Source organism: Dermacentor variabilis, chromosome 1, assembly GCF_050947875.1.
Source record: "Dermacentor variabilis isolate Ectoservices chromosome 1, ASM5094787v1, whole genome shotgun sequence".
Taxonomy (NCBI): domain Eukaryota; kingdom Metazoa; phylum Arthropoda; class Arachnida; order Ixodida; family Ixodidae; genus Dermacentor; species Dermacentor variabilis.
Window position 1 is genome coordinate 282,734,112 of NC_134568.1, and position 15,224 is coordinate 282,749,335.

Sequence of the window (15,224 nt, forward strand, 5' to 3'; positions counted from 1 at the left end):
AGTGGAACTCGTGTCTGCCACGTTAGCACCTCTGGGACCATCTTTCAAGTGGAAACTCCATGCATGTTTTAATCGCTTCTCATCGGTACAATTAATCCTGAGCGCAAACATACTAGGCGACCTCCGTGGACTGAGCTGAGAATTGCGGAGAACAGCACCTATGGTGTGAGTGGAAACAGTACATGTAGAGGCATTTTTTCTCACTCTCTCTTTTAACATTCATGCCTAATATAGAACGAAATTCAAAGTTCTGTCATGACGTTCTTACTTCAAAACCTAAGTTGCAATTGGAGCAATGCGATTCTCCTGTTTCTTTCTGTGTGTACTTCGTTGTATCGTTTATTCACAGCTGTTTTTAAGATGTTTCAAGGAAAGACGACACGATCAAACACTGGCTGTCTCAGGGCGAAACTTTGTACGACGAGTGTCCTTGGATAAACCCTTTGCACAACTAGTGTTCTTAAATAACGGGCACTTCTGCATGCGGGACATAAGCTTCGCACTGACAGCAATTATTTGGAAAAAGCACTTATGCTTCTAGAGTTATCGCTGATGGCTAATGAAAGCTTGTGAAAAATGAAATTCCGGAAGTACGGTCGTTACTTAGTGCTCACATAAGTAAACGAGTGCCAAATTAATAAACTAAGGAACTTATGCGCACTTCAGCTCACCACATGGGATGTGCTCTCGTACCTAGCCTAAAGCACACGATGTTAACTGTTAGTGATAGGATAGCTCTGGTTGACAAGCTTAATTGAAAAATCGAATTTTAAATTTGGCAAAAAAATACAGCTTACTAAATCATTGCGATGAACTTTGTGCGAAGTTCTTAGATGTCGAGTTAACATTTCTGCGACAGATAACAATTATGTTACCCTTTCTGTCTAGTATGGCGAGCTGTTGCAGCAAGCTATAAATTTACAGAAAGAAAAAGAGAATAGTGAGACGGCCCATGATTGGGGGCGACGTTGTGGCTATTGTAATTGTAGTAGCAGCTTCGTTCGGCAATTTTCGGGAAAATGAGCAAATCAAGAAGTGACTCCCATCGAGAACGTCTTCGTAATTACCGAAGACGTCCTCGCGCGCAGCGACAGGCGCAGTCCCCTGCGCGAATCCCCACCCTTCCTCATCTTTCTACTCAATAACAATAATCACGCCACCACCGGCATCATTTTTCTGCCCTTCCTCGCAGCGAGTCCTTTAAAGTACCGTTAACCACTGGCATTGACGATTGGCGAGGATTCAGAATGTTCAAACCCAACCAGCCCATCATCGAGAGAAGCTATAGCATTGTGGGGAGGTCGCAAACTAAACGGTTGTCGCTGTCGACTGGCTCATTGATGAAAAAAAGACTCTCGTACAACAAGGCCGGAATAGTTTCCCGGAATCTGCCCGCGGGGTGCCATTTGGCCGGCAGTGCATTCTTGAGCTCGTTATACCGGTCTGCATTGTCTTGAAGCCTGGAGGGAGCAGACGCACAAAATGGTTCGCCTGTGCGGGGAAAGCCCTGATAATGGTTCCTCGACGGTGGGTCAGACACTTCGGCCCGCGTTTTCGGGGACGACAAAATGCTTGTTATGACCACAGGATAAGCGCATTTTTATAAACGGTGGCTGGCTAGGTCTTTCGGAAACGCCAGGCCTAACTGACGCCGTTACAAGAATGAGTGTAGATAAAGGAACATTCCACATTCCAAGGCTGACTCTAATTGCACAGTCCACTCGATAAAGCCGCATTGCTTTGTTTTTGTCTTTTGGGAATTATAATGCGAAATTTAGCTCTTTCTGAGTTTAATATCATGATGCGGAAAGTTTCTGAGCTCACTCACAAGCAGTTCATTGTTTTTAAGTTCACTGTGGTTGCCTACAGACAATGATAGGGAAGGGTTCTTTTTAAACGACTTAATAATAGAGCTGGTAAACATTTCTTTGTATTCGTTTATTTTACAATACTGCCTGCAGCTACGCTTCCCAAGCCAGATAGACTACACAGTACATTTGTAAGCCCTCATCAAACATTTAAACAATAATGCTTTATATAACACACGAAAGCATAAACTTTTGCTCAACGATGTTAGGAAAACTTATTAGGTTTCTCCTAGCTAGGTAAGGAGGGGGGGGGGGGTGCCCAACAGGGCTACAGTTTAGCAGTGAGGACCGCTTTGGTAGAGCAAACAAAAGTTCATGACATTCGAGACCTATTTTACAGTGACAGATCTGACAAAAGTACTAACTTCCTATTCTGCCATCGTGCAGTTACTATGACTGGAGCTGAAGCAACTGCCACATATCGAAAACAGGCAAGGCAGTTTTGTGAATCTAATAAAATACATCTTCCTGCTAGGCGTTAGATACACACAACCCTTGCGATAATTTTAAAATGATAAGGATACCCCACAATAGCCGCGTAGTCGTGAACTGTGCGAACCAGGGTACGATATCGCTCAAGCTTAACGCTTGAGGGAGAACGTTTTACCTACCATCGCAGTTTGTTAAAAGCTTTCGCGCATACGTTATTTGTGTACAAATTCTAGTTAAGTTTATGGCTGATTATCAAGCCCAAATAGATGTCATAAGAAACTGACCGATTATGCTGACTTCTAATGCAGTAGGCATAAAGAAGGGGTTTTTTCTTGATATTGCCATAGTGTGGTTTTAATAAAATTTTGCTACATTGCTTTAAGATCTCAATAGTGCGCGAGAGTTTACAGAGCTTTTGGTTTAATGGCAATCGGATGTATTATAATTATCGACGGAGTAAACAATGCCATCATTAGCGAACAATGCACCGTTACGCAGTCATCGACGGTACTGACAATGCCGTTTGCTAGTATATAATCAAAAAGCAGTTATCCTTCAAAAGACGTAGCCTTGTGGGGCAGAAAACACTTGTATACAATTTGACCTTATACCTACCGTTTGAACGAACCGCGTGTGATTATTCAGGTAAGCTTGAATGCAGTCGATGAGTGTGTCAGAAAAACTATTTTGTTTGTTGTTGTTTATTAACGGTGACAATATGGGAAGTTTGAGCACTGATGAGCCCGCTATCCCAAAATCATAACTTATACACGCATATCGAAAACTACACCAGGGAAGAAATAAATACAAAAATAAAATAAATAGTCAAAAGCTTTCACAATCGCACAGAGTGAAACTCCCTAGGCTCACTCTGTAAATATACAAAGGTCACGAGCAAAAACTGTAAATATCTGCATGCATAACACAAAGTCACCGTGTGACCTGTGACAATTAAGCGCAATCCCTCTGCTTATGATTAAATATATCAGTTAATAGCAGAGCGCACAAGAAGCCTGTGGCGTGATGAAAGCCCACCAAAGCACACAAAATACCGAATGGTGCGACAAAATCATCATGGCGTTGTTGCGAGACATACCGTATGTCATTATTTGCAATATCCACAAGAATCCAATGAGGTCACTGCACGCAAGAAAATCACGCAGTGCTTTTACAGAATCTTATTGTTTAGAGGGACCGGACCATGGGGACATAGCATTTTTTTTTACAGTAAAGGAACGTCTATCTAAGGCATCCAGACAATGTCGAAGCGTCTCCCGATGTTGGTCGAATTGTAGACCTTCAATGAGGATATGTTCTACACAGGCTTCTGAGGTGTCACAATGTTCATAGTCTGAAACGGGCCTTTTCCGTATGCGACATAAAATATGAGCTGCATACGCCAAACCGAGCGGTAATCGATGCAAGGGTGTGTCTAAAGCCCGCGTTATCTTGCTGTTTGGTGAAAAGCGTGATAAAGGCTCAATAGTGTGCAAGAATGATGATTTTCTCCGCTCATCGAACTATACTGTTTTTCATAATCTGTGTTTCAGTTCCCGAAGTGCTGTTTCGGCGTCAGATGCGGCGAATGGTAAAGGTGTGAGTTCAGTCAAATTCTGCTATGCAGCAGCCATTTTGTTTGCGACTTCATTTCCCGCTATTCCAATCTGGCTTGGGATACATTGTAAACGGAATAAGAAGCAAGTGTCATTGCTTAATTTCGTAGCAAAGGGAGGAGTGGTCACCATGTAAATAGCATTGTAACAGTGTCTCCAGGGCTGCGTTGGAGGTGGAGTAGATTACCCAATTTTGAGGGCGTCTATTTCTGGCCACAAAAATTTTAATTATGGGGTTTTACGTGCCAAAACCACTTTATGATTATGCGGCACGCCGTAGTGGAGGACTCCGGAAATTTCGACCACTTGGAGTTCTTTAACGTGCACCTAAATCTAAATACACAGGTGTTTCCGCATTTCGCCCCCATCGAAATGCGGCCGCCGCGGCCGGGATTCGATCCCGCGACCTCGTGCTCAGCAGCCTAACACCATAGCCACTGAGCAACTACGGCGGGTATTTCTGGGCACAAATGCTGCAGCTTATGAAACTCCAAATAGTTGTGCTGATGTGCATGACGTTTTGTGAAATAAATATGATAACTTTGCTTACTTCACAGGTAAAATGCAGCAGTTGAACTCACATCTGTCGTTTAGGCTTCTGTGAAGACAAACATGCCGTTTTCCTGATGTCGACTCATAAGTAGTAGAGAAACAAATTTTGCCTCCAATGGATCAGTCGAACATTTCTTATCTATTCTAGGAACGCTCAGTATTACTGAAGGCATCTTCGGCCTTGAGGGAGAATGGTTAATGTCGGGCCGTATGGTGTGGTATTCTTGGGGAAATGAACTCTGTAGCACTCGAACCCCATCACAGATACTGCCACTCCTTTGCATAAGCTTGCTCCTTACTGGATGATTTTCGTGCCGCGATGACAGACGGAGAAAATGACGACACGTTTCTTGTGCACGAAGAGCCCGGATGGTGGCTCCCTTGCTTCTGCTATGACAAAATTGCTCAACGTCGAACCACGCACGCCCAGGCATCATCCGGGACTTCTCGCTGTTATGTTTGTTAATCTGCGTTCAATTTACTCAGATACTGCATGTCAGACAAGGAGTAGGCAAAAGGTCGGCGAATAAGTGCAGCGTGTTGTTTCATCAGAGATTCGCCTCCCCGCTTAATGCCGCTTACGCATCTAAGTACATTAGAAGTGCAGTTAACATGCTCCTCAAAAGACGGTAGGTGAGAATTCCACGAATGTGATCTATCAAGTATTGCTCCTAGAAAACGATTGTTCCAAACAACCGGAACAGAGATCTGATCGATGGTGAGGGGAACATTATCAACCCATTTTCTTGTGAAGGACAAAACAGCAAACTCCTCATCCGGAAGATCCATGCCATTCTCTCTTGGGAATCGTGTCGTAATGTCGATACCTTCGAGTATTCCTTGTACTTCAGCACAGGTCACGCCCGATGCCGCGAGACAAATGTCTGCATAAGTAGAAATGTTAACGCTTGAAGGCAGTGGTAGGCTGGGCAGTTTGAACACAACTACGTTGAAAAGTATCGGGCTTAAGAACACTTCCTTGCAGTACGCCATGTTTTAATTCATAAGGCGTCCTGAGTACATTGTTTGTCTTCATAAATAATTTGCATCTTCAAATTTAAATGGGACAGAACTAGTGGTTGTTTGTAATTGAATTGCCGAAATCATGAGCGAAAGGGAAAAAAATGCTCGAAAAGGACAGCTTGTAGAAGGTAGGAGCCGAACCAACATCTTCCGCGTTATCCGTGCGATGCGCTGCCATTGAGCTACCGTCGCCCCCGCCCTCCCGTACACATTCAGGGATATTATTGTATGCATCCAGTACATAGACCTGAAAGTGCTAGCCAGCGCCACCTACGTCCATGGCATCGGATCCTCAACATCTTTTCAACCACAGGCGTCATGTAGCAGATTAATCTGGGAGAAGGAAGCTTGCCCATTAAGACGTCGTATGATATACCTCATGGCATCAAGGCTGGCCAATCCGAGACACTCTGTTGCGAGGCGATGATGGAAAGAATAAGGGTAACCGAGGTGCTCTGTTGTTTTTTTTTTGTTAGTTACATGACGCCAACAACCAGTAATAAGGGAAATTAACTATTCTTTCTTCTTGTTTAAACGCAGGAACAATAAGAAGAAGGAAAACGAAAGTAGACAAAAACAACTTCTCGCAAGTGGGAGCTTTCCCTGTCCTTGTTGTCTGTTGGTTTCATGAAGTTGCAACTAACAAAACCTAAACGGCATTTTTATGTCGAGGACATTCACTGTACTTCCCTCTTGGACATTTGCACATACACTGACGTTCGTCTTTATTTTTTCGGATGACATTATCTGATTGTCCCACGGACAGTATGATGCAAGACCCCTGCACAACACGTGGACGTCCAGCAAATGTCCGGAAAGGGGCATTAGGACGTTAGCTGAAAATTACCTAGAGGCCTTTTCAAATGTACTCACGTTTATGCAGGGCGGCTGGCTTAATTGTTACTTCGGTGTCTCAGAGAAACCTCTTACATGCTCAAAAGAGCCACAAAAACTTAGCCTAATTCAATAATGGAAATGGGCACAAACGTAGGTGATTTCATATATGAAATATAGTAATAATGCTAAGCCTACTTCATGATACTCATTGTTGAACCTTGGTGTTGGGCACCTATTTAAAGCCCCCAAATACACTTTTCTATTTCTTGTTTGCGCATTCACTTTCACTGCCTTATAAAGCTGCTTAGTAAGCATGCCACAAATTCTAATGAAAAATTAGCAACATAAAATTTTATTTTAATTGACACCTGTAGGAAAAATTATCAGAAATGTTGACGTTGCAGTGAAAACAACATGCACGTCAACGTAAGTATGGACAAAAAGCCCCTGGGAATTCATGGCTTATTAAAGCGAACAACTTTCTTTGGCTTTTTCGCCCGTTTTCGTGGTCGTTGGTTGGCGGTCAACCGTTACTGGTGGGAACAAAAATTTCCGATGCAAAGGGCGCGTTCGTTGCCTAACGCCAACTGTCAGAGCTCATTGAGACGCACATGCTGTCCACCAACACTATCGCTGGAGATGTACCGGTTTACAGTTCTGTTCTCTACTGAATTACGCAACGAAACAACAAATGCCACTTGAATGTCCTCACTGTAACAATTATATACGTCGTCAGGCACGCACCATTCCTTTCATAAAGCGAATCACTTTCTCGAAGCGTTCGGCTATTCGCTTACATTGATAATTATCGTCCTTGGTTTCTGCAAAAAAAATTATGTCATTTCACTGCAGATTAGGGAAACAATAGAAACTGTAAGACATAGACAATCTAATTGAGCTTTTTTCTGAAAAGCTCAATTTTCTGAACGCCATTTGGCCCAGTTGTGTGAATGTGTCATGTTAGTAGTACGCCTGTTATAGGTCTACAGTGATGCCACCAAAAAGTGAATCCGAAGAGCGTTACCCTGGTCGAAGAAGGAAATGCAAACAAGCCTGTGAATTAATGCGAAGCTTTCTGAACACTTATACCTACATTTGTGCTTTCAGCATTCATGTAAGCACATAAAATTGCATATCCATGCAAAGTAAGAATTTCTCTGATGACTCTTGACAGCTTCATTACAATGTTTAAGTTAAGCCTTGTACCCGATCTTACCCCTTTACTCTGTGCTTAACCGCACTAATCCGACATAATAAATATACTATAAGTGTGTCGGACAATATTATGCTTGAGAGCTTTACAAGTCAGGTGTCGCACTTTAATATGGCGGGTTAGTGAAGAGCGCTCGAAACAAGAATGGGTTATAGTTTAGCAGTCGTAAACGACGCCACTTGGCTCGGGCAAACCTGAAATATACAGAGCGAGAGCCGATTTCAAGCTTGTCCATTGCATCATTCACCGTAGTTGTCACTGTGAAAAATGTGACAAGGCACTACCCGCAAATCGAACACAGAAAAGAGCTGCTACGTCAGATTGCCTGAAAGCCTTCCCCACACCGAACGCGTCTTTAGATTCAACGCTACATTTTGATGGTGGCGCCCTGTACTGGACTTAGACAGCTCTTCATCGCGGCGTATTAAGTGCCAAAAACATCTTGACAGTATCAGATCTTCCACTTGTAATGATATGAGCATGCATTTTACAATGTGCAATCGGTACGCACTATACATACCCATTGAGGAGCTGAAGCGCTGCGAGAAGACGAAAGGAACCGCAAGTTTAGATACAAACATTATGCAAGAGAGCACTGGTTACAAAAGAAAAAGAAAGCTCACCGCAAAACTCATGGTCGTCGATGACAAGCTTTCAGAAGGCTCCACAACTGTGAATTACAGCTATATTCACGCTTGAATTTTAGAAGGCGAACAAAATAGACGCAGCACACGAACTCACGAACGCTTACAGCCATATACGAAGCTACAGAGATATACCAAATGGCTAGCACACGTACAAAATGGAATTGTTATTCGTCTATATGCTAGACGTTATAAAAACTTTTTACTTGTTGCTCCGAACCATTGGCACTGCAGGACGCAGGTCGAAGCGAAAGATTTGCGATCTCGCTGCTATATCGTTGCAACCAATGTTCGACTAACATAGCGGGCAGGTGCCCGCGAATTCAAAGTTGCAAACGATGTTAATGCATAAAGGAAAGAAAGAAAAAAAGACGGAAAGAAAGTAAGAATAAACAATACGGTTGTCAACGCAGCCTGCCATCTCTCGCCTCACACGACTACACGACCAAGCCGCCGTTGCTACGGCAACACGGCTGGGTCCAGCGCGGAATGTCATGAGGAAGTTCGCGATCGGATATCTGATTCCGAACATACGCGGGACGTCCATCAAACATTGTTGTTTGTATTCGGACATTCTGACTTTAAGCGGATGTCTATCGGACATTTCGGGCTATCTGGTAAATTATGCAGATCTCGCACATTGTGGGAGTTGATGTTATGAGTAAGCATTTTGCAGATAAATCTCTATTAAGCATTGTTTGAGGTTCTTCAAAGCGTTACCAGATGTCTAAGGCAAGCATATGTCACCCAAGCCTTTGTTACGACAGCAGCAAGGCGGCGACGACTACAACAGTATATGACGACTAAAGCGCCTCGATAATTTGAAAGTAGCGACACTCTCCTCCTCGCGGCGCTTTCCTCCTAGATTCTCCTCGCCCGCCGGCTACGCACGGCACGCTTTTTTCTTCTGGGCTCCCGCGGGCGCGCCGCAGCATTCTATGGAGTCGTATTGTTTTGGGCCAGTTGCGCGCCCCAGTGGTGTTGAAAATTTTGAGAAATACTCATAACAGCATCGATAATGCTGAAGGCAACGCTTATGAAGGGGGTGTTTTTTTTCTTCAAGCCATATGAACGGGGCATGCCGATGTAAAAGGAGCTTTGAGGGGACTTCCATACTCCAGATAATTTTTGTGCCACATGATGAGATGTTAACTTCGTGCGTCTGATCTAGTATTGCTTGTGGCATATCCCTTTGTGTGGGGCTTATTAGGCGAAAGCCTTAGATCTCTGTTTCAAGGTCGCGTTTTGAGCTACAAAAAACATAACGTGACCGAACGAAGGCCGGAAGCAAACTAAAGCATGTGCAGCCGTGTATAAGAGATGATTACTGAGTAGCAAAGTTAAATATTGATTGATTAGTGATTGGATTAAGATAAGTGAAGGTGTATTAAGGAGAATTAAGGTGTATTAGTTAGTATTAAAATGAATTAAAGCCGATGAAAGTGGATTAGGGTGAATGAAGGTGGATGAAGGTGCATTAGGTAGGAATATGTTGGATTAGGGTGGATTGAAGTGAATGAAGAAGGATTAGGGTAGATTAAGGAGGGCTAAGGTGCATAAAGAATGATTAGGGCAGATTAATGTCGATGAAGGTAGATTAGGGTGGATTAAGGTTGATTAAGTTGCATTAAAAGGATTGTGGTCGCCTAGGGTGGATAAAAGTGAATGACGGAGGATTAGGGTGGATTAAATTCGTTAAAGGTGGATTAGAGTGGAAGAAAGTGAATGAAGGACGAATAAGGTGGATTAAGGAGAATTAAGGTGCATTAAGGAGGATTAGGGTGGATTAAGGTCGATGAAGGTGGAATGTGGTGAATTAAGATGGATTAAGGTACATTAAGGAGGATTAAGACCAATTCAGGTGCACTATGGATTAGTGGGGATTAAGGTTTATTACAGTAGGCTTTACAACGTTACTTCCCCTTCTTCCACCATAATCCTCGTTCATGCACCGTAATTCACCCTAATCGGTCTTAATACTCCTTCATCAACCCTAATTCACCTTAATATACACTAATCCGCCTTAATACACTCTAATCCTCCTTAATCCTCCCTAACCCACCTTAATTCAATCACTAATGAATCAATAATTAACTTGGCTAGTAATTGTCTTATACAGGGGTGGACATGCCTTGGGTCGCTCTGGCCTTCCTTGGGTCAGGTCATGCTTTCTGTTCACAACGCGACCTTGACACATAGAGATCTAACAGCTTTTGCGTTAAAACTTAAAAAAAAACACAATGTGGACTAGCTAGTGCTCATCACCTACAATACCACGGGTATAGTTGCCACTAAATTTTTCAGGGCTTGCATTCATTGCATCTGACTGACGCACAGACCGGCGTAAGCTGGAAATGATAGCTCCTGTACAAGATGCTATTTAAATTTTAGTAAAACAGCCAACGGTTCCTAACAGTCGCGAAAAGTGCGATCGAGAGGCCATATTTTCGCACATAGTTGTTCACAGCGGAAAGCAGAATCTATAGCGCTGCGCTTCCGACTGAATAACAGTTAGCGACGTGCCAGGTGATGGAGCCGCCGCTAAATATTAAGCATACTGAGGACAACCGCATTTTTATGCGACGTACAAATTGCCGCAACAAAAACGCTGGTGAGCAGGCCGGAAGAATGAAAAAAGAAAAATCCAGCATTACGGGATGCTTTGCTGCGAGCAATAAGAAAGACGCCAGACATCGCAAACAACGCTGTTCTTTGTCGGAACAAAGTTCTTTCGGTCAATGTTATGCAGCCACTGCTTCCTGCTCAAGCCGTCACGCTTTCCTTGCGGTATCATAAAAACGGCATAACAATCTTCAAGCTTGTTGCTGCAGTTGTATTCGCAACAGCACGGCATAGCGCTAGCACAAAGAGCATGAAACACAGCGTACAACGTTCGCTACGCCGAGCTAAAGCGCCGAGCCGAGGAGAAAAATGGCGCGAACGAAAAAGAAAAACACAAGCAAAACGCAAGATCCGCGCGTTTTTAAGGGCAACGCTAGGGAGACCAATCGTCGCGAAGACAAACGGGGGCAAAAGTGGTTGCCGCGGGGGGTGGGGGGGGGGGACGCGCAAGGCGCGAGGAGGTCGTGCGGCGGCGACAGAGTTCAAAGAGTGGCGGTACTTTCAAATTATCAAGAGACTTTAATGACGGCTATCTCCAGCGAAGAAACGACACATGTACCGTTGCGTCTTGAGCGCACCTTGAAGGCGGTATAATGTCACATAGTGTGTGAAATCGCTCGCTGCCATGGGGGAAGCATAGGAGGAGCTGGCACGCTCCCACTTTCATTGCTCTTTGCGGAGTCCATAAACGTTCTCGAGTTTCTTTGTCAATCTCCAAGTTTCTGCCCCATATGTGAGCACCGGTAGCCTGCGTTAATTGTATGCCTTCCTTTTCGATGATAGGGGTAAGCTTCCAGTGAGGGTCTTATTATGCAACCAGAGCGTTGAGGTAAGCTTACAGTCGTTCACATATAGTGCGGATATTGTCTCCAGATTCAAAGGACACAATATCATCCGCATAAGCACAAGTAGTTATTTCTTGATGACGAGGAATTGAGCTAACCAACACCGGAGAAAGAACTTATCCTTGCGGTACTCCTCTCGTTTGTTTGTATAAGAAGAAAAGCCGCTTTTGTAGCAACAAAGCTCTCTTTTTCCGAGAAATGTGTAAACCCTATATATTCAGCAAAACCATAGCAGTTGAAGTGGTCTATCCAAACAGCATATTCCACGGTATCATATGCTTTAGCAATACGGGATATTGAGAATGCATAGTGGTCTGGCAACACTAGCCGCGTCCGCCTTCTTCTCTGGGGAATAATCAGGGGTAGCGAACTCTCAATATCTCCCGATAAGAGGCACCGTAATAAGCGTAATTTGAGCCTGCAAACTTTCTTCTACGCTTATCGAAGCGCTTTTATTACATGGCAAAGAGTGCAAAATTATGATTCCTAATTAGGCATTGTACTTTTCAGTACTAACTCTATTTTTCAGCCATCGTAAACGCAAGATAATTTAATGCATCATCTACCTCTCACGTGATCTTTGGTCTGGATTCAAAATTTTTACCGTTATGTTCATGTGCACGGCAGATGCAGATTCATTGGTTCGTTCACTTAAGCTGGTTGCTTATTTTGGGCTAAAACCAATTTATTGCACTTAGATATCTCGCGTTAATTAAGTTGAGGTAAAGTGACGTGTTTGCGAGCGGAGATGTAAGTTCCAAAGCTAGGTTTTGGACGTGAGCCATGCGGAACACGTCTGCATCGAAATGGGTCTGCATCGAACACGTCTGCATCGAACACGTCTGCATCGAAACATAGCTGCCTGAATCGTTATGTAATATTCATCTAACTTACTGGCAGAGTCGAGCTAACGAATTAGAACCTGCATTACATATCAGGAGTCATGACCCTCCGTTGCTGTTTCCGAAATAAATCTTCAGTTCCGAGTCAGCGTCAGCGTTTGTCGTCTTGCAATTCTTGACTTTTTTTTTTGTTCGCTGTTTGTTCACATTACGGACACTCCGTACGACAGGGGGTCTGAGAAACGCCGCACACTTGCAGCAGGCCGTCGTTATGCACACACAATCAAGAAAAAAAAAAAGAGAGAGAGAGAGAGAGAGAGAGAGGTCGGAACGAGCGTCAGATTTTTCATCTTGTAGCCGTGGCCATCGGCGGCTAAGTAGCTTTATGTTTTTTGTTCGTGTCCGCCGGCAGCTTCTTTCGTCCCCAAAATCACAGAACCCTTTATTGAACTGAAGTGAAATTGCTGAATTTGATGCACTAAACAGTAGCGCGCGTGGTGCACGACTAATTGCTGACCTTCTTGTCTGGGTTCTTGTGCCTTATATGTTACTGTTCTGCCCCAATAGAGGCTCTACCAAGCACATCTCACGGGGTCTCTCTGCAGCCAGCTGTCGCTCAAGAAATGCTCAGAGCTGGTCTGCGGCGAATTGCTCCCCCTCGGTGTGTTTGCATGCTTTGGATTAAGTCCTGGGAATTCAACTGCTCTCGCGAGTCGTTCAACGACTCGCGGTTTTCGGTTTGTTTTCCTTAATCCGCTTCCTGCCCTTGTCAAATTGTTCAAGTGATGGCTTCAAGTATAACATTTTATTCCCTTTGAATGCAAGCTTTTTCAATCCCTATTCTTATTCAAGATCCTTCTTCTTCCTCATCCAAACATAAAGGTTAACCGATTCTTTGCTCATCCTTCAGTCACTGTCTAGGGGCATAGTAACATATGCCACTAGACAGTAGTCGGTAGTCGGTAGCTTTTGTAGTCGGTAGTCAGACTTGATTAGGCTGCCGAGATCAGGTGGCCAAGGCGATGGGAGCGACGGTAGGCGACAGGGAACGAAGCCGATGTTGGTCCTTTGGTATCTTGATGCGAAAATCGATGATCCAGGCAGCCAACACGCGTCGATGCGTGTTCCCTGATAACCTGATCGGTAGCTTCGAGTGCGTGCGCAACCGGACAACCTGTCGACAGCAAAATAACGGTTCAATACATGGTACACAGAGCCTTGCCGCCGGCTGCCGACTGTCGGCGGAACAGATAGCAGTCGGCGAGCTTGGCACCGCAAGTAGATACACTCTCCTCTAAGATTGTTGCTCAAGCTGAGCTGCTTGAGAAGGTTGGCTCTGAACTTAGCCAATTAGAGCAATACAGCCGACGCTGCAATTTTGAGGTTCATGGCCTGATATATAACCCACACGAGGATTTGCCTTCCTTCTTGTCAGGACTGGCGGCGAAGCTAAACATTTCCGAATTCAAACCTACCGATGTTTCTGCCGTTCACCGACTTTCCGCACGCAGCAATACCATTCCTGTAATCCTTGTGCAGATGCACACTGTCTCGGCCAAACAGCAATGGCTCGCTGCACGAAGAATCCTACGTGAACTTGCTCATGATAGTTCCTTTCCGCGGCTTTACTTCAACGATAATCTTTCGCGTGCCGAACGGGAGTGGTATCGGCTGGCAAGGCAGAAAGGCAAAGAAAAAAAATTAAATTCGTTTGTATCAAAAATGGCAAGATACTGGCTAAGAGGGATGAAGATGCACCTATTCTGTATATCAATAAGGCATCTGATCTCGAGAGTATTGGATGAGCATGAACAAAGATGCCTTCAAGACATGTACTAAACTGAACGAGGTTTGTAGTTTCTTTCCAAATTCCGTGCTGTTCCTTGCTTCTTGCCTTCCGTGCTGTTCACGTCAACATTCGCAGTGTTAGAAAACATTGGGACCATTTTCAGGCCTTAATTACCCCTTTGAACTCCTATTTCGATGCGATCGTGCTTACCGAGATTAAAATTCCGTTCGCCTGCATCAATCAGTATCAGATAATTGGATACCAAGTTTTTTCATACCCTAGGCCAATTAAGAGGGGAGGAGGCGTGGCAGTTTTCCTCCGAGACACATGGGCGACAGCTGAGCTGACTTTCTCGTTTTCCCAAGCTGAAATTGTGGCAGTGCGTCTTTGCGCACCTTCCTTGTCACTAATTCTGCTTGCGGTTTATCGCCCACCGTGTTGCAACAGTCGTATGTTCCTGGATGAAATGGATCTCGCTCTGGCCTCGATGTCATCAATGGACCATCTCTGCCTAATTGGGGATGTCAACATAGATACGCTACGCCCTTCAGCGACGACAGTTAGTAATTATTTGGACGTCATTTCCAAATGGGGCTTGCAAAACACGATCTGTGAACCTACGCGCGAAGAATTCCTTGCTGGTCATCTTGTCACATCTTGCATAGATCATATAAATATACGTGCACATAACTTGAGTGTCAAATCTGCCGTTACTACAGCGAAACTTGCTGATCATTACATGGCCTCCTGCTCTCTAACAGATGACACTACTCACTTGGTCGCTCCAAACGAAGTCAAACAAATCTCAATTGTTGACCCCTTGGCTTTCGACAAATTTGTAATTAATCACGACTGGTATAACTTGTTGATGACTGTTCCTCCAGGCGACGCCTATGACAACTTTGTAACACTGTTCACCGATTTCCGCCTTGCAGCTACACGGG

The 15,224-nt window shown here is 44.2% G+C and overlaps 1 long non-coding RNA gene across 3 annotated transcripts in view; it reads left to right on the top strand.

Annotated features, from left to right (window-relative positions):
* The window catches only part of LOC142566116 (uncharacterized), a 281,596-nt gene that overhangs the window by 112,125 nt on the left and 154,247 nt on the right, over positions 1-15,224 (top strand). Inside the window, exon 5 of one of the 3 annotated variants that reach the window (XR_012824972.1) lies at positions 3,851-3,894. The exons of the other annotated variants lie outside the window; for them this stretch is intronic. This is a non-coding gene — a long non-coding RNA (uncharacterized LOC142566116). The remainder of the gene's footprint in view (positions 1-3,850; positions 3,895-15,224) is intronic. 3 annotated transcript variants of the gene reach the window in all.